The 18610-nt window shown below is 45.4% G+C and overlaps 1 protein-coding gene across 3 annotated transcripts in view; it reads left to right on the top strand.

Moving 5' to 3' along the window:
- The window catches only part of YLPM1 (YLP motif containing 1), a 443744-nt gene that overhangs the window by 17948 nt on the left and 407186 nt on the right, over positions 1 to 18610 (top strand). The gene's annotated exons all lie outside the window — the stretch shown is intronic.

The raw sequence follows: 18610 nt of genomic DNA, 5'->3' as shown, positions 1-18610 counted from the left end.
AGACCACATAATTCCTTCGGAAAAGTACAAGTAGTCATGACCTAGACCAGGTTATTGGGTAGTCTATTCCAAGGTCAGACTGACCCTGCCCTGGTACCCTTCAGGTTGCCAGGTTGGTAAAGAAGTCCTGTTTCTTCATTGGCTTGCACTTTCGGAATCCCTGGTGGAGAGTTCTGGATTTCTTTCCTGGGAGGTTCGGTCTCCGTTTTGGCTGTTCTGTCATGCTGAGAGGTCTGCCTGGTGGGGGCGGGGGGTGTAACTCTACTGGAATCAACAGCGAGTTGTTTGGTTGGGGTTAATAAATACAGCCTAGCAACTTTTTCTTAGCCCTGCAGCCCTGGGCCACTAGCATCTGTTCTTTCTGAAGGGCTCTCTGGCCCCAGTTGGATTTTTTGGTGATCTTCTGACATCTAAGGAAACTGTGCGGTCTTTGTCCAAGAATACTTTTCTTGGTTAATTTTCTAGGTTTTTTCCTGCATACAGGAGGATTTAGACCTACTTTGCTCATCAGGGTTCGCTGATCTGAAACCTTGACTGTAATATTTCCATGAGGCATAGTATGCTTCTTGCTGGACTTTGCAGGTTTTATGTTTGTCTGGTTTTCTTTTGTAGAACCCAACACTTTTCCCACCTAGACCCTATTTTGGGTTGGCTGCCGCACAGGCAAATGAGAGAAAGGTGGTGCTGTCAGCACTGTTAGGTTTCCTTCTTTGTCCTGTTGCTAGGGATTCATCCATGTGTGAGGACTTCCACCCTGCTTGTCCTCGGAGAAAGCAGAGTTGCTTACCTGTAACAGGTGTTCTCCTAGGACAGCAGGATGCCAATCCACAGGAAACCCACCTGCCTCCCCTGGAGTCTGGATTCTCCATATATTAGCTGTTTCATGGACTGAGGGGGACTGCCTAGGAGGCAGGGTGATAACTAGAGCTGCACATGCTCAGTAGAGCATGTTTGAAAGCTCTAAATTCTTTTGAGGTCAAAGTTCCAGGCCGGGCTCCATCCGATGATGTCACCCATGCGTGAGGACTGGCATCCTGCTGTCCTTGGAGAACTCCTGTTACAGTTAAGCAACATAAGAGTTCCTGATGTATGCACTGCAGGCAAAACTTAAAAGGTACATCACAAATGGGAGGTAAGGTTTACTTCTAGTCCAGATAATCAGTCCAGGTCTTTGCATGGTAGATTCTTTTTTTTTTTTTTTATAATTTGTTGTTTATTCGACAAATTCTGTGAAATATCTTCAAATGAGAACAAAACAAATACAATGTGTACAATAACATATCTAGAAACAACTTCAGTAAACTAACAAATGGTTCAGTAAGCAATAGAACATTCTCCTCCATCTTATTTTTGTGTCAGACATTATTTTAGTAATATTTCTTCCCCATCCTTCCCCCCCCCACCCCTCCACAGCTAGGATTTGACTCTGAAAATGTTCTAAACACTTCTACCACCCTAGAGATCAAGAACCAATGATATTTTTCTGCTGCCAATTGATATATGGTTGCCATTGTTTCTCAAATTTGTGTAATTGTTTGAGCTTGACAGCGGTGTTTATTCAATTGATGAATGCGAGCTAACCTCAGACGTATAGGGGGAGCCACTGGATTTTTACAATACCATGCTACCTCCCCCCCCCCCCCCGAGCTGCTAGAATTATTTGTAGCGAAATGTACCTCTGCTGTGTATTCCTCTACTGGTATGCTTAGCAAAAAGAACCTTGGGTCTTTGGGGACGCTGACCCCCACCATCTCATATATGGTCTCCTTTGTGGTGTCCCAGAATGCTGCAATGACTGGGCCCTCCACCAGATATGCAAAACGTTGCCTACATTCCCACAGCTTCTCCAACACTTCTCACTTAGATTGGGATATAGCTTGTGTAGTCGAGCTGGGGTAAGATACCTATGGTAGAGTAATTTGTACCCGTTTTCCACAATGGTGGTGGATATTGAGCATTTTTTAATGGACTAAAACATAAGTCTCATTGTTTATCCTCTAGTGTTTGGCCCAGATCTTTCTCCCAGCTATGTATATGAGGAGGAGGGGGATTTAGATCTTTGTTTAGCATACGATAAATTCTGAATATACCCTTCTTCAGGGGGTGGGGTGTGGCACATATCCCCTCAAACAGAGATCTTCCCTTCTGCAACCCCTCCTTCACCTTCGTCTGGGACATAAAGTGTACCAGTTGTACATACAGGCAATAATCAGCCTTATCTAGCTGGAATGAATCTTGAAGTTGTTGGAAACTTGATATCTTAGTCCAGGTCCATAGATGTTCTAGTCTGCTACAGTCCTTTTTCTCCCAGTTTTTAGCCGCTTTCTGAGAGCAGCTAGGAAGAAATTTGCCATTCATGAATATAGGGGATCTATAAAAGTAGGATTTACTTCCTACAAGCTCTGTTTTCCACTTGTCCCAGACTTTTAAAGTTAGAGCTACTGGGGGGGATTGGCGTTTGAATGACCCGGGCCTTACTAGGAAGCCATACCAGAGTATCTGGGTGACATTTGTTTAATAAAGCTGTCTCCAGGCCAACCCACTGTTTTCCTTCGCTTCTATTATGCCAATCAAGAATACATTTTAACTGCTCTGCAGCATAATACCAAGCTAAACATGGGACTCCTACACCCCCCCCCCCCCCCCCCCCCAAAATCTCTGGGTAAATATAGCATACAACGGCCCATTATCGGCTGGTGTTTTTTCCATATAAAAATGTAAGAATTTGTGTTGCCAGAGGGAGATCTGGGCATCTGATATCTCAACTGGCAAGGACTTGAAAGAGGGAGGTTAACTTAGGGGGAGTGCATTCATTTTTATAGCTGCTATTCTACCAAGCCATGGCAGCTCCAATCTCTCCCATTTATTTAAGTCGTCCGATATTTTATCACAAAGCCCTGAATAATTTAAATCATAGAGCTTATCTAGATTTGCACATATTTTGATTCCCAAATATTTTACCTCTGTTTTCTGGATTTTGAAAGGGAAATTTCTCTTTATTTCTAAGATTGCCTCCTTGGTCATGGATACATTCAGGAATTCTGGTTTTGAACAATTTAACTGGTATCCTGAGACCTTACTACAGCCAGTGATTTCCTGCATCAAGATTGGGAGAAACCTCTCGGGATAAGTAACCATAAATAATCTATCGTCTGCAAACATGGATAATTTATACTCCTGATCGTCTATTGTAAGCCCTTGATTTCCTGAGTTTGCTCTAATCTTAATCGCCAGTGGTTCTAGATGTAATGCAAAAAACAGTGGTTATAAGAGACAACCCTGATGGGTGCTGCGGCCTATTGGAAATACTTCAGAAAATCCCCCATTTACTTTTATGCAAGCTCTCGGATTGCTATATAGTTTGCTTTAACCAGGTAGAAAAATTCCCCCCATTCCCATTTTCTCTAGTAGGATGAATAGGTATTCCCAATGGACCATATCAAATGTCTTTTTGGAGTCAATTGTAAGTAGGGCCATTGGAACCTGAGTGTTCTAGGCTTTCCAGATCAAATCGAAAACTCTGCGAACGTTGTCTGCAGCTAACTTTCCTGGCGTAAACCCAGCCTGATCTGGGTGTATTACTATATCAACTACTCCCCTTAATCTCTATTAGCTAGAATTTTTGCCAAAATGTTTAGATCTATGTTTATTAAGGAGATTGGTCTGTAGGAACCACACAAGGTGACGTCTCTACCTGCCTTGGGGAGAACCGTAATACCTGCCGTATTTGTCTCATTGGCTATTTGGTTTGAAGAGAGCAGGCAGTTAAAGGCTGATGTCAGAGGCCTAACAATCTCTTCCCTAAGTTGTTTATAAAAGCCTGCCGAGAAGCCGTCTAGCCCCTGTGCCTTCCTATATTTCAATTCTTTAATGGCTTGGGTCACCTCAAAGTCTGAAATTTCTTTGCTTAATTTGTCCCTTTGGTTGTTGTCTAGAGATGGCAAGGGGATGTTAAGATAGTCTAGAATGGCCTGTTTTTGGATATCTGCCCTGTTGGCATACAGTTCCTTGTAAAATTGAGAGAATCTAGATCGAATAGCCTCACTGTCTGATAACATTTCTTCATCTCTACCTTTAATTTTAAGAATTTGGTTCTGAAATATTTTTGCCTTTAATTTCCTGGCTAGTAATTTACTAGCTTTGTTTCCTCCTTCAAAGGTTTCCTGTTTGACTCTGTCCAACTGATGTGCTATATCTGCCATGTCTAAGGATTTCAGTTCTGCTCTCAAGATTTCCAATTGCCCCCCCAAATTCTCATCAACTTACCTTTTATGTTTGATTTCCAGTTTAGCTAACCTCTCCAATAGTAGCAAGCGCTTTTGTTTTCTTTAAATAGGATGCCCTGGCTATAAGCTTACCCCTGGCTACTACTTTAAAACACTCCCATACGCTGCCTGCCGATACCTCCCCATTATCATTATCGACCAAATATTCCCCCATTTCTTTACTTAGTTGCGTACAAAATTCAGTATCTTCCAATAAGCTTTCATTTAATCTCCATACTCCCTTTCCCTGGTTTCCTCCCAATCCCGTCAGCGAAATCCAGACCGCCGCATGGTCCGATCACGTGATGGAATAAATCCCAGAGTCACCCACCTTGTTGACCAATGCTTTATCAACTAAAAAAAAAAAATCTTTCCTAGAGTAGACTTTGTGTGTTTTGGAGAAAAAGTTGTAATTTCATTCGGAGGAGTGAAATAGTCTCCAGACATCTATTAGCTCCCATTCTGCCATCAATGCTTTTAGGCCCCTTTCTGATTTAGATGCACCTCCCGAACCCCCACAATTATCTAGAAATGGAAATAGAGTAATATTGAAATCACCTCCTATAACAATATGACCCAGTACCTTTGAGAAAATTTCCAGGAATCTCCCCTGGCCTACATTAGGACCATAATAGGTCCTAATGTAGGCCAGGGATGTCTGTTCCTAGTTTGAATTTTATAATTAAGTATCTACCTTCAACATCTTTCAATACTGATGTTACATCTATTACCACATTTTGGGAGATTAAAATGCATACCCCGCTGTACTTAGAAGTGACATTAGCTGAGGGAAATAATTGGAGATCATTAAGCGCTCATATCTCTTGTGTAAATGGGGTTCTTGACATAGCAGAATATCCGCTTTCATGCACATACGTCTAAGAATATTTTTTTTTCGTTTCACATAGGTATTAAGACCTTTCACATTCCAAGAGAGAAATTTTAAGACCCCCATATTGACATTAACCACCAATTTCCTTCTGCTTTATAAAACCCCCTACAATGGTTGTATAAGGTACCCCTAAGTATTGGCAGATTTGCTCACAAAACCTGTCTTGATTGCCATAATACCACCTTGTTCAAAACATTCAGGATTAAAAAAACTCCTTGTCAATTTCCAGATTCCTACTCCTGTATACCCCTCCATCCTCCCTCTGCCTCCCAACCCTCCCTTCACATAACTGTATCGCCTCCCCACACGAGGAATGGCACCACACAATTTCCTGGCGGCACATCAACCACCCTGGCCCTGTAACAGATTGAAACTTTTAAACAACCTCCCGAAATAAAAAATAACTGTAAAAATAGAAATGCTATTAAGCACTCTGCTCATACACAGGACATTCCCTGATGAAAAATTCTGAGTCTATAGTGTGATCTTTAGGAAAACATAGAGACCACATAGTGACTCTCGATTCCTTTGTGCAAAGTAGAAGTAAATCCCTCAAAGAGATGCTAAGTGGCAGGGTCTCGCAGTGGGATGGAACCTCCAGAGTGGCGCAGCAGCCTTTTCCCTCCATTCCGCACTCCCTGCCATCATGTGGCTGCATCTTTCCCTGGTGTTACCGCTGCATATCATGATCTGGTAGCCATGCCGGTTGGTAGCCCTGCTGCTTGCAGAATCTGTTGGCCTTCGTCCACTGATCGAACTCTCGATGACATTCTCATTTATAGTGAATTGCAGTCCAAATGGGAATAACCACTTATAACAATGACCACCCGCACAGAGAACTTGAACTACTTCTTTGAAATCTCTCCTTTTCTTTGTCAAAGGGGAGAGATCTTGAAAGACCTATTTTATGACCATGCCATTGAAGATTTTTCATTTGCCTTACTTTCATCATCAGTCGTTCATTCATCGCAAATTAGTGGAAGCAGACTACAGTATCACGTGGGAGGTTATTCTGGGCCTTAGCCAACTCTCTGTGTGCACGAGCCAGTTTAATATTCACAAGCTCAGCCTCACTCTCCATAGGATTTAATATAGAATTGCATATATCCATGATCACTTTTTGGCAGTCCAGATAAACTGGTTCTTCAGGAATTTCTCTAAATCTGAGGTTGCTTCTCCTGGAACAATTCTCTAAATCTTCCACCCAGTCTCTCAATTTTCCAATTTCTTCAAGTAGGTCCTGCAGGGCCTGCATTATCTTGCTCTTCCTGTTTCTGCTCCACTGCTTCTAAGCATTATCCCAGCTCTGCACAATCATTTCTTAATTCAGTCACTATAGTGTGCAGTTCTTCAGCTGCCCCATGTCGGCTCTTAATTCGCCAAACCAATGTTTAAAGTCTTCCCAGGATGGAGGTTGCTCTGGCTGTAAAAATCTGCCGGCTCCCCCCTCCTCCCCCGCTGTAGTACCTGCTGTGCTGGCGCCATTTTCTGGTAAAGGGCTGTCCTCGGGGCTGCTGGGGTTGATCAGCGCAGCGTGCTCAAAGGAGAAGTGCTTCAAATCGGGCACTTTCTTTTGGAGTGACATCATGGTGGTTTCTGCTAGCTGCCGATAAGTTTTTACCTGCCGTGCTGCCCAGAAGCTTGCGATTCGGGAGGATATATTCAAGTCTGGCTCGGAGAGCTCAGTTTAAGCCGCCATTCCTAGCCTGACGTCATTTCCTCTCTGCATGGTAGATTCTATCCAGTAATAGCATAACAGCATAAATGAAGACTAATTCTGGATATAGACAGAATTGCATTAAAACACATCAAGCAAGAACGCATGGGTCTCCTCCAAGATCCCACACCTCTGTTTGACATCCACGCTGTCTAAATGCGTTGCTCCAAGTGTCAGAAGTGAAGTCATTAGATTGCAATTACCGTATTTTCCGGCGTATAAGACGAGTTTTTAACCCCTGAAAATCTTCTCAAAAGTCGGGGGTCGTCTTAAAGGGCGAATAATTACCGTATTTTTCGCTCCATAAGACGCACTTTTTCCCCCAAAAGTGGGGGGGAAAATGTCTGCGTCTTATGGAGCGAATATAAAAAAAATAAAAATCTAACAAAACCCCCCACCCTCCTGACCCCCCCCAGACCTGCCAAATTAATTTACTGCAACCCCCCCACCCTCCTGACCCCCCCAAGACCTGCCAAAAGTCCCTGGTGGTCCAGCGGGGGTCCGGGAGCGATCTCCTGGACTTGGGCCGTCGGCTGCCAACAATCAAAATGGCGCCGACGGCCCTTTGCCCTTACTATGTCACTGGGGTCGACCAATGGCAGCGGTAGCCCCTGTGACATAGAAAGGGCAAAGGGCCGTCGGCGCCATTTTGATTGTTGGCAGCCGACGGCCCAAGTCCAGGAGATCGCTCCCGGACCCCCGCTGGACTACCAGGGACTTTTGGCAGGTCTTGGAGGGGTCAGGAGGGTGGGGGGTTGTAGAAAACTAATTTGGCAGATCTTGTGGAGGGGTCAGGAGGGTGAGGGTTGTATTTAATTAATTTGGCAGGTCTTAGGGGGGTCAGGAGGGTGGGGGAAGCTGAGGGATTAGTTTTAAAGGGTCGGTGTGGGGTTTTTTTTTATCGGCTCGGGCGGTACTTTGTCACAGCAGCTGAGGATTTCAGCACAGAAAAAAGGTCACCTACAGAACTGTCCTTCGATTTAACAGAAACATTCTTAGAAGTAAAAGTTTTAAATTTACCCTTTCACTTTGGCAAAGTAGATAAAAGATGTCAAGAGGAAGGGTACTAGTGAGCACTAACAGCAACAGACAGACAGACTTGCTACTGAAGCTCCATCCAAAACCATTTTCTCCCCTAAGTAATTTTAAATTAGTCTCAAGAAGAAAGGTGTTCTCTCTGGTCTTGAACCAGAGCATTATGTATAGAGCCACAAACTGGTTCAAGTCGAGCCTGCTGTAAGGTCCCACCCCTCAGGACCTGGAGTGGTTTAAATGCAACATAGAAAAGGTAGAGAGAAGGGAGACAAAAATAATAAAGGGAATGGAAAAGCTCGCTTATGGGGAAAAGGCTAAACAGATTAGAGCTCTTTATAGTCCTGGGGGAATTCTATGCTACTGCGGAGCACAGAATTTGCACCAAATCTCCCCCCTCCCCCCAAACAGAATTGCCTGACATGCCACGAGCGGAGCCTGTCCCGCTCATGGCGAAGATGAAGGGCCCCGGCTGCCGCGAGCAGAGTATGTCTGAGTCGCGCAGCGAACATGAAGGCCTCGGTGTGTCGTGAGTGGAGCGCATCCTGCTCACAGCGAAAATGAAGGCCCTGGGGAGAGTGAGAGAGGGCATGGGGGGTGCTTAAGAATGGGTGCCAGAAAGAGGGGAGCCTATGTGAGGAGATTGTGATGTAGTGTGTTTTTGTATATGAGAGATTGGGAGCTGGTGTAAATGAAAAAGGGTTTGTGTGTATGTAAGGGTGTGCTAGTTTATGAAAGAGCAAGCGAGCCTGTGTGAAGGGAATTGTGTATGTGTGTGAGGGATGTGTGTGCGAGAGAGAGGGGAACCCTGTATGAGGGATGTGTGGGTGCAAGAGAGTGTGGGAGCCTGTAAGAGGGGGTGTAAATGTGCACTAGAGACAGGGAGCATGTGTGCGTGTGAGAGAGGGATAGAGGGAGCCTGTGTGAGGGACAGTATTGTGAGAGTAGGGTCAAACTCTGGGAGTGGAGATAGAGTGAAAGGTTTGAGCCTAGAAGTGGAGGGGAGAGATTATTGGCAGGTGGAGGAGTTGGGGCCTGAGAGGGCAAAGTGACCAGGGAAGTAGGGAGAGAAAATGGAAGGGACACTCTTACAGTGAATTTCTAGGGAAATCCTGCTCAAAATTTTTAAAATTCTGCATCTTTAAGTAATAAATGTTTTCTGTATTAATTTAAAATGTAATTACTTAAACTATCATGTATATTGTTATTTTGACCAATATAAAGTATGTAGAATTTTGCAGAATTTTAAGTTTTTGTGCACAGAATTCCCCAGGAGTATCTTTAGTTTAGAAACGAGACAACTGAGAGGCGATATGATTGTAATTTATAAAATCATGAGGGGGTGGAATGGGTAAATAGGGAAGGTTATTTATCCTTTCAGACAATACTAGGACTAGGGGACGCTCCATGAAACTATCAGCCAGCAGATTAAAAACACTTTTTCACTCGGCACACAATCAAGCTATGGAATCTGTTGCCAGGGGACGGGGTCAAGGTAAGTAACATAGCGGGGTTCAAAGAGGATTGGAGAAGTTCCTGCAGGAAAAGTCCATAAACAGTTATTAACCAGGTGGACTTGGAAAGCTAGTAAAAATTTGTAACTTATCATTAAAATCATCCATTGTACCTGAAGACTGGAGGATAGCAAATGTAACCCCAATATTTAAAAAGGGCTCCAGGGGTGATCCGGGAAACTACAGACCGGTTAGCCTGACTTCAGTGCCAGGAAAAATAGTGGAAAGTATTCTAAACATCAAAATCACAGAACATATAGAAAGACATGGTTTAATGGAACAAAGTCAGCATGGATTTACCCAGGGCAAGTCTTGCCTCACAAATCTGCTTCACTTTTTTGAAGGAGTTAATAAACATGTGGATAAAGGTGAACCGGTAGATGTAGTATACTTGGATTTTCAGAAGGCGTTTGACAAAGTTCCTCATGAGAGGCTTCTAGGAAAAGTAAAAAGTCATGGGATAGGTGGCGATGTCCTTTCATGGATTACAAACTGGCTAAAAGACAGGAAACAGAGTGTAGGATTAAATGGGCAATTTTCTCAGTGGAAGGGAGTGGACAGTGGAGTGCCTCAGGGATCTGTATTGGGACCCTTACTGTTCAATATATTTATAAATGATCTGGAAAGAAATATGACGAGTGAGATAATCAAATTTGCAGATGACACAAAATTGTTCAGAGTAGTTAAATCACAAGCAGATTGTGATAAATTGCAGGAAGACCTTGTGAGACTGGAAAATTGGGCATCCAAATGGCAGATGAAATTTAATGTGGATAAGTGCAAGGTGATGCATATAGGGAAAAATAACCCATGCTATAATTACACAATGTTGGGTTCCATATTAGGTGCTACAACCCAAGAAAGAGATCTAGGTGTCATAGTGGATAACACATTGAAATAGTCGGCTCAGTGTGCTGCGGCAGTCAAAAAAGCAAACAGAATGTTGGGAATTATTAGAAAGGGAATGGTGAATAAAACGGAAAATGTCATAATGCCTCTGTATCGCTCCATGGTGAGACCGCACCTTGAATACTGTGTACAATTCTGGTCGCCGCATCTCAAAAAAGATATAATTGCAATGGAGAAGGTACAGAGAAGGGCTACCAAAATGATAAGGGGAATGGAACAACTCCCCTATGAGGAAAGACTAAAGAGGTTAGGACTTTTCAGCTTGGAGAAGAGACGACTGAGGGGGGATATGATAGAGGTGTTTAAAATCATGAGAGGTCTAGAACGGGTAGATGTGAATCGGTTATTTACTCTTTCGGATAGTAGAAAGACTAGGGGGCACTCCATGAAGTTAGCATGGGGCACATTTAAAACTAATCGGAGAAAGTTCTTTTTTACTCAACGCACAATTAAACTCTGGAATTTGTTGCCAGAGAATGTGGTTCATGCAGTTAGTATAGCTGTGTTTAAAAAAGGATTGGATAAGTTCTTGGAGGAGAAGTCCATTACCTGCTATTAAGTTCACTTAGAGAATAGCCACTGCCATTAGCAATAGTTACATGGAATAGACTTAGTTTTTGGGTACTTGCCAGGTTCTTATGGCCTGGATTGGCCACTGTTGGAAACAGGATGCTGGGCTTGATGGACCCTTGGTCTGACCCAGTATACAGTAAAGGAGTGTTATTTCAAACTACAAGTTCTGAAACGCCTAAGACCCCTTCTCCATTTCTACGATTTTAGGTCAGTTTTACAAGCCATAATATTTTCCAAAATTGACTATTGTAATTCACTTCTTCACGGCCTGCCTGATGTCTCACTCAGGCCTCTCCAGCTTCTACAAAACGCTACTGCCAGGATCCTTACAAAATCCAAAAAGACGGACCATATAACTCCAATTTTAAAGAACCTACATTGGTTACCAATAAAGTTTAGAATCCTTCACAAACTGCTAACAGTCACCCACAAAACCATACACAACATCACTCCTCTAGATCTTACAATACCTTTGCAACGCCACACCTCGGTCCATCCAATCAGACTTGCCCAGAGAGGAACTCTTAAAACACCCACCATCAAGACCTCCTTCAGTAAGAGAGCTATATCCGCCTCGGGCCCCAAGCAATGGAACCTGCTCCCTCCTGTTCTGAGGCTGGAACAATGTCCAATCTCCTTTAAGAAGAAACTGAAGACTTTGTTGTTTGAACAAGCCTTCCCATAACCACTCACTTCAGCCTAGGTTTTATCCGCATCTTAAGGACACTATCCAACTTTAGGCCTTCATAGTCCTCCCCTATTTTTCTTCCCTGTTGTCCCGCACTAGTTATACAGACCCGATTCTCAACATTTGCTCCTCCCTTATTATACTATACAGAATATGTTTTTTTTCCAGATTATTTCAACCCTGTTCACTGAATTATCCAGGTTACTTCTACCCTGTTTATTGTAAAACAAGACATTGTCTCTGTTATTTTTGCTGGTTGTAATGTAAACCGAAGTGATAATTAACTTTGTTAGTTGAACTCCGGTATATAAAAGTTATAAATAAATAAATAAATGGCATGTTCTTATATAGGCCTTGGGGTGGGAAATGCTGAGCGGCGCCCTCAGATGATGTGAGGCCTATTTAAGAAAGGGCCTAGCAACATTACTTTGCCTCTGTAACTGGTCTCCTGCATCAGCAGTGCGTGTTGCTCTGTGGCTTGGTTCCTGATTCCTGTCTGTGTTCCTGGTTCCAGCCTTCCTTGTCCTATTTGTCTCATCTATTGCCTGTGTGTTTCCATCCACCCTTGGCCTGATCTCCAGATCTTGACATCTTGCTTGGACCTGACCATGTCTGTCTGCAGCCTGTCTTGACCTTGGCCTGCCTTCGACTGCTTGCTTCCTTGATCCCAGCGTTACCTTGTTCTCTTGTTTATCCTACTTCCTTAGGGATCTGACTGAGGGCTCAACCTGTGGGGGAGGCGGCTGCTATAGTTGAAACTCCAGCTTGTCCCACTTCAGGGTGCATTTGCCAGTTGCCGGTGTAGACCTCGTAGATTCACTTACACCACAGCAACAAGGGCTCACACCCATGCCACCTATCACAGTTTGCTGAGGCCATGAGCTCGGTGGACTTGCCTCAGGCCTCCTTTATCGCCAGACTAGTGCACCAACTTCAGCAGCAGTGCTAGCTGAGTACCATGGCTGAGTACCTCCAGGATATGGCTGCCTGGTCCACTCCAGTACCTGCGATACGGCCCCTCTACTCCAACACTTTAGTTGCCTCCTTTTCCAGTTTTGCTATATCTTTTTTTTGAGATGAGGGGACCAGAAATGCACATAGTACTATAGGTGTGGTCTCACCATGGAATTATATGGATGTATTATGACATTCTACGTTTTATTCTCCATTCCTTTCCTAATAATTTCTTTTTTTGACTGCTGCCGCACACTGAGCCGAGGATATCAAAATGTTGTCCACAATGATGCCCAGATCCTTTCCTTGGGTTGTAACTCCTAATATGGAGCCTACCATCGTGTAACTACAGCAAATGTTACTTCTCTTTCAGGCAGATACAGAAAAACGCATTGGAGAGCCAGCGAGCGCCAGCTCTCCCGATGCGCGCACGATTCAGAAAGCCCAGGTATGTAAATTAGGGCCTGCGGTAAAAGGAGGCGCTAGGGATACTAGCGCGACCCTACTGCCTCCTTTTTGACAGAAGCGGCGGCTGTCAGTGGGTTTGACAGCCAACGTTCAATTTTACCGGCGTCTGTTCTTGAACCCGCTGACAGCCACAGGTTCTGAAAACGGACGCTGGCTAAATTGAGCATCCGTCTTCCAACCCATGGGCCATGGACAGATTAAAAATTTTTTTTAAAATTTTTTATTTTTTTTAAATTTTGGGGCCTCCGACTTAATATCGCTATGATATTAAGTCGGAGAGTGTACACTAAAGCAGGTTTTTCTGCTTTTTTATATAGTTTCCCAGTGCCGGCTGAAATTAACGCCAGCCTTTGGCAGGTGTTAATTTCTGAAAGTAAAATGTGCGGCTTGGCTGCACATTTTACTTTCTATCAGGTCAATCCAGTAAAGTGCAGCCGCGTTTACCCCGCTCCTAACCCGCTTTCTACTCACTTTCCGGCCGCGTTAGCCCTTCCTGCGATCCCCAATCCCCTTTAACATACTCTTACCGCGTCCTTAAATCACCGGGTAACCCCTTCCGCACGCGGCATGTATATTACATGTAAATGATCGAATTAGCTATTCCCTAGCATCCAGTAACCCGCGCCCCGACTATCGCTTTTTTACCCTGCCGTTTTGCCGCGCGTTTAACCTGCTAACTTACCGCTTACCCTTACCCCTGCGTTAGAGGCAGGGGTAAGGGTAGGCAGCAAACTTTCCCTCAGCCCCCGCTCACTTGCCCTGGCCGTGTCCATGGGTGCTGGTCTCCGGGGCAGCCCCAGTCCTCTCCCCTCCTCCCGAAGCAACAAAAGCGAAAAAAAATCGAAAAAGTGAAAAAAAAAGTTGCAAGAGAGAGGGGAGAGAGGACGAGCAATCCTACGCTCGGGACTGCCAGTCCTCTCTCCTCTCCTCCCGAAGCAAGGCTGCTTTTCGCGCCTTGCTTCGGGAGGAGAGGAGAGAGGACTGGCAATCCCGAGCGTCAGAGAACCGTCCACTTCCTGGTACCTGTCATTTCAAATATCATTTGAAATGACATTTGAAATGACAGCTAACAGCGTGTCTGTGAAGCATTAGGCCCGCACACCCAGGTTACTGTATAGGCGCTGTATAGCGCTCTATACAGTAAAATGGGTTGCGCGGGCCTAACGCTTCACGGATGCTTCTTAGACGCAGCTTGCATTTGCAAGCTATTTACATACAGGATCGAGCAGTAGGTGAGTTGGACTGTGCGTGCGGCAACCGCGGGTGCGCACCGGGCACTAACGCAGCTCTTCCTACCACTCGTTACTGGATTGACCTGATTATCCTGCGGGAATAACTAACATGCCTATTAGTTTCGGGGGGGGAGGGGGGGTTGGCAGAGCGTTTTCGACGCGCTATTACCCCTTACTATATAAGGGGTAAAAATAGTGCGGCCAAACGCGGGCTAAATGTGCGCTCTTCTGGAGCGCACTTTACTGTATCGGCCTGTATGTGCATCACTTTGCACTTGTCTACATTATTTATTTATTTATTTATTTTAATTTTTTCTATACCGGCATTCGTGATAATATCACATCAAGCCGGTTTACAATAAACAATGGGTGATAACCGGAACAGAGAACGAAATAATATGAACTATAAATAATATAGATGCAGTTACAATAAACAAGGAGACGTACAACTAGGAGCAAGAAGAAGACAAGATAGAAACTTTAACAAAGTGTATAAACCTGTAGAATGGAGGAATTTCCAAAAATGGATGTTTGAGATTTACAATGAATTGTTCAGTACAAGTATGTAGTTTAACAATAAAGGCGAAATCATAAGTAATGAAGATTCTGGATGATAATAATGCTTAGGGGTAGGATACCAGGATGGTTATAATAATAAAAGATGTTGATTGGAGGTTGAATATCGGATAGAATAGTTTTTAATCTGCGTCTGGGAAGGCTTGTTTGAAAAGCCATGTTTTGAGTCTTTTTCTGAAAGTCAGTAAGCAGGGTTCCTGTCTTAGTTCCGTTGGGATGGAGTTCCAAAGCGTGGGTCCTGCTGTGGAGAAAGCCCTATCTCTGTAAGTTATGTGGAGGGAAGTTTTGGAAGGCGGTACTTGCAGCGACTCTTTGTAGTACTCTCTTATGGGTCTGGAGGAAGTATGCTTTATGAAAGGGATTTGTAGGTTGAGAGGAGCGATTTGTTGGATGGATTTGTAGATTATGGTGATTGACTTATAAAGAATTCTGAATTGAATTGGCAGCCAGTGTAATTCTTTAAGGATTGGGGAAATGTGCTCTCTTCTCTTTGTATTAGTTAGGATTCTGGCTGCAGTATTTTGAACCATTTGTAGCGGTTTGGTGTGTGCTGATGGGGTACCTAATAATAAAGAATTAATTTCATCTGCCATTTGGATACCCTGTCTTCCAGTCTCACAAGGTTGTCTTCAATTTCCTAGCGTGTAGCCAGATGGACTCAGGACCAGTGGGTTATGTGCTCTTTTGCTAGCAGATGGGAGATGGAGTCAGATTTCAAAGCTGATGTCACTCTAGATATACCCCTGCAGTATCCTCAGCTCTTCAGTATCTTTCCGTCTCCTAGCAGATGCGGACACTATCCTACACACTAGCATAGTGTTAACAAATACAACAAAGAAGAAAGAAAAAGAAAATGTTACCTTAAAGAAGATTGAGCCCCGCTCTCCTGCGGTGAAACCTAAGGGTTCCCTTTCCCAGTTGAGAATTCTTGAGGTGATTTCCAAAATCCCTCAGAGGTGTGCCTTGGTCCGGTGGCTGGTTCCCGGCGTGGACTTAGCCCCCAGAGTGGCTGAAAGGCAGCGGGTGCACAACTCAAGTGCGGTGTTGAAGGTAAAGCCCTCTCCCCCCCGGCAGCTGGAGACCGTCCCGGCACTCAATTGGTAAGCGCCGAGACCAGGTAAGCAGAAAACTTTAAATTCAGGTCTCTGGTCTCCAAGGCTCAGATTGCCGTACCGATTCGATCTCCTTCCCGGCAAGGTAAAAGGGAGCACCGATCGGGTTGAGCAGCCCTGGTTGGGCTAGGCCCCGATCCAGTGCAGGGGTCCATGTGGACAACCTCGGAGGCGCCATCTTACGTGCAGAGGGCGGGGGGGGTGTCGGCGCCATTTTCCCTTCTGGACTGACAGTACACGCAGGGCAGGCCGGGCAGCTCATGCTCCTAACTTGTGCACTCACAACAGAGTGCACCCCGTGCGCACTCTCTTTGCACAGCTTGCCACATAAGAGCCGAGCAGCTTGAGCTGGAGTCCTGTCTGTGCCAGTATTGTGAGGAAGCTCAGGGAGAACCAAAGCCTGGTCCCTCACTGTCTGGGGATGGGTCCGGAACTACTACAGACGATAGTTCCCTGGATCTATGCATCTCTGAGATGGCTTCTCCACAAGAAGGCACCTTAGGGGCTCCTACGCCGACTCCCCCTGGGATTAACATGGACCCATGGACCTTCTCCTGGTTAGAATTTTTCCAAGAGCTGCAAGCCTTCATTCAGGCGTAATCAGCCCTGGCTGCGCCCCAGGCTCAGCCCCTGCCGGAAGCACAAGATCCTCCCAGCCCTGCTCGGATGCCTCGCCTAACCATGAATTTCCCTGACAGGGACCCAGACACCTCAGATGATGATGGCGACTCCCTGGAAGAAGGAAAAATTCCTCCAGGCCTGGATCCATACCGAACCATGCTTTGCTTCTTCCACAAGGTGAATTACCAGCCCTTGTTTCCTAGACTCTGAAGACTCTGGGTATTCCAGGCACGGACCCGATGATGGAACCAAAGCGGGACCCCATCCTGGTGTCCCTTTGTAAAGCCTTATTCTACTTCCCAATGATGGAAGCCATCCAGGAACTTATTGATCTGGAGTGGGATGCCCTGGAGGCCAGCTTCAAAGGGGGTTGGACTTTGGAAGACCTATACTCTCTAGAACCAGCAACCAAGGAACGCCTGTGTTTTCTGAAAGTGGACGCCATGGTCTGTGCTGTCTCAAAGCAAACAACGATTCCCATTGAGGGAGGAGCTGCATTGAAGGATACTCAGGATAGACAATTGGAATCTATCCTTAAGCAGGCCTTCGATGCAACAGCAGTGACACTGCAGATTGCTTTCTGCTGCGCACTGATAGCACGTTCCTGCTTGCTCCTCTCGAGAGAGGCAAATAACTCCGGAACGTATACCGGTGAGACAATGGATCACCGGTATACGTCAGCAGCCTTCCTGACGGATGCAAGCTCAGACCTGGTGCGTACCTCAGCCAGAGGCGTAGCTTCGGTAGTGGCAGCCAGAAGACAACTATGGCTACAGAATTGGTCTGCTGATGCGACATCTAAAGTAAATCTCACAAGAATGCCCTTTAAAGGATCTCTCTTGTTCGGAAGTGAATTGGAGAAGCTAGCCAGCAAATGGGGCAAATACCCAGTGCCTCGGCTACCGGAAGATAGGAATAAAAGATCTCAGCATCCCTCACCCAGAAGAACCAAGGGCAGAGGCTTGCAATGCTTTAGACCCTACAGGAACTTGCAGTTCCAGGCACCTCGTCCCTCTGGAAGGTCCCAGCCCTTTCGGAACTGACAGACCAAGAGAGGAGCAGTCCCAGGGGCAGGCTCCAGCCATGCTCTACAATGAGAGTGGGCCGACCCATCCATAGGAAGAGGACATAGGGGGTCGACTTGCCCTCTTCTACCAAAGATGGGTCGAGATCACGTCGGACAAATGGGTAGTAATCATCATTCGAGAAGGCTACTCTGGAGTTTTGCAGCATCCCTCGAGACAAATTTATGATGTCACCCTGCCACTCCCACACCAAGAGACTGTCAGTGGAAGCCACCCTGACAAGACTACTCAGTCTGAAGGCAATAACTCTGGTTCCCACGCCCCAACAAATTACGGGGCGCTATTCCATCTATTTTATCGTTCCCAAGAAGGAAAGATTATTCCGACCGATCTTGGATCTCAAGAATGTCAACCGTCCTCTGCAGATACTACATTTCCGCATGGAGGCCCTTCGTTCTGTCATAATGGCAGTACAACCAGGAGAGTTTCTAACCTCCGTGGACCTCTCCGAAGCCTACCTTCACATTCCAGTCCATTAAGATCACCAGCGTTTTCTACGCTTTGCGATACTGGGTCAACATTACCAGTTCTGAGCGCTACTTTTTAGCCTAGCAACTGACTCCAGAACATTCTCCAAAATTATGATGGTCGTGGCGGCAACACTGAGGAAGGAAGGGATCTTGGTACACCCTTACCTGGATGACTGGCTGATCAGGGAAAAGTCTTCGGAAGAGAGCCAGCAGGTGACTAACAGAATCAAGAGCCTACTGCAGGAACTCGGTTGGGTCGTCAACACAGGCAAGAGCAGTCTGCAGCCCTCTCAATCTCTAGAGTACCTGGGGGCCCGTTTCGACACCACACAGAACAAGTCTTCCTCCCTTCCCCAAGGAGAAGGAAACTGATGGAACAATTATGACGATTGATGACCAATGCACGCCCCAAGGTATGAGACCATCTTAAAGTCCTCGGCCTCATGGTATCAACCCTGGAGGTCATCCCATAGGCAAGGACCCACATGCGACCATTCCAGCA

This window comes from Rhinatrema bivittatum, chromosome 4 (assembly GCF_901001135.1).
Source record: "Rhinatrema bivittatum chromosome 4, aRhiBiv1.1, whole genome shotgun sequence".
Taxonomy (NCBI): domain Eukaryota; kingdom Metazoa; phylum Chordata; class Amphibia; order Gymnophiona; family Rhinatrematidae; genus Rhinatrema; species Rhinatrema bivittatum.
The sequence above is the reverse complement of the archived record's forward strand: the minus strand, read 5'-3'. Positions and strand labels throughout refer to the sequence as shown.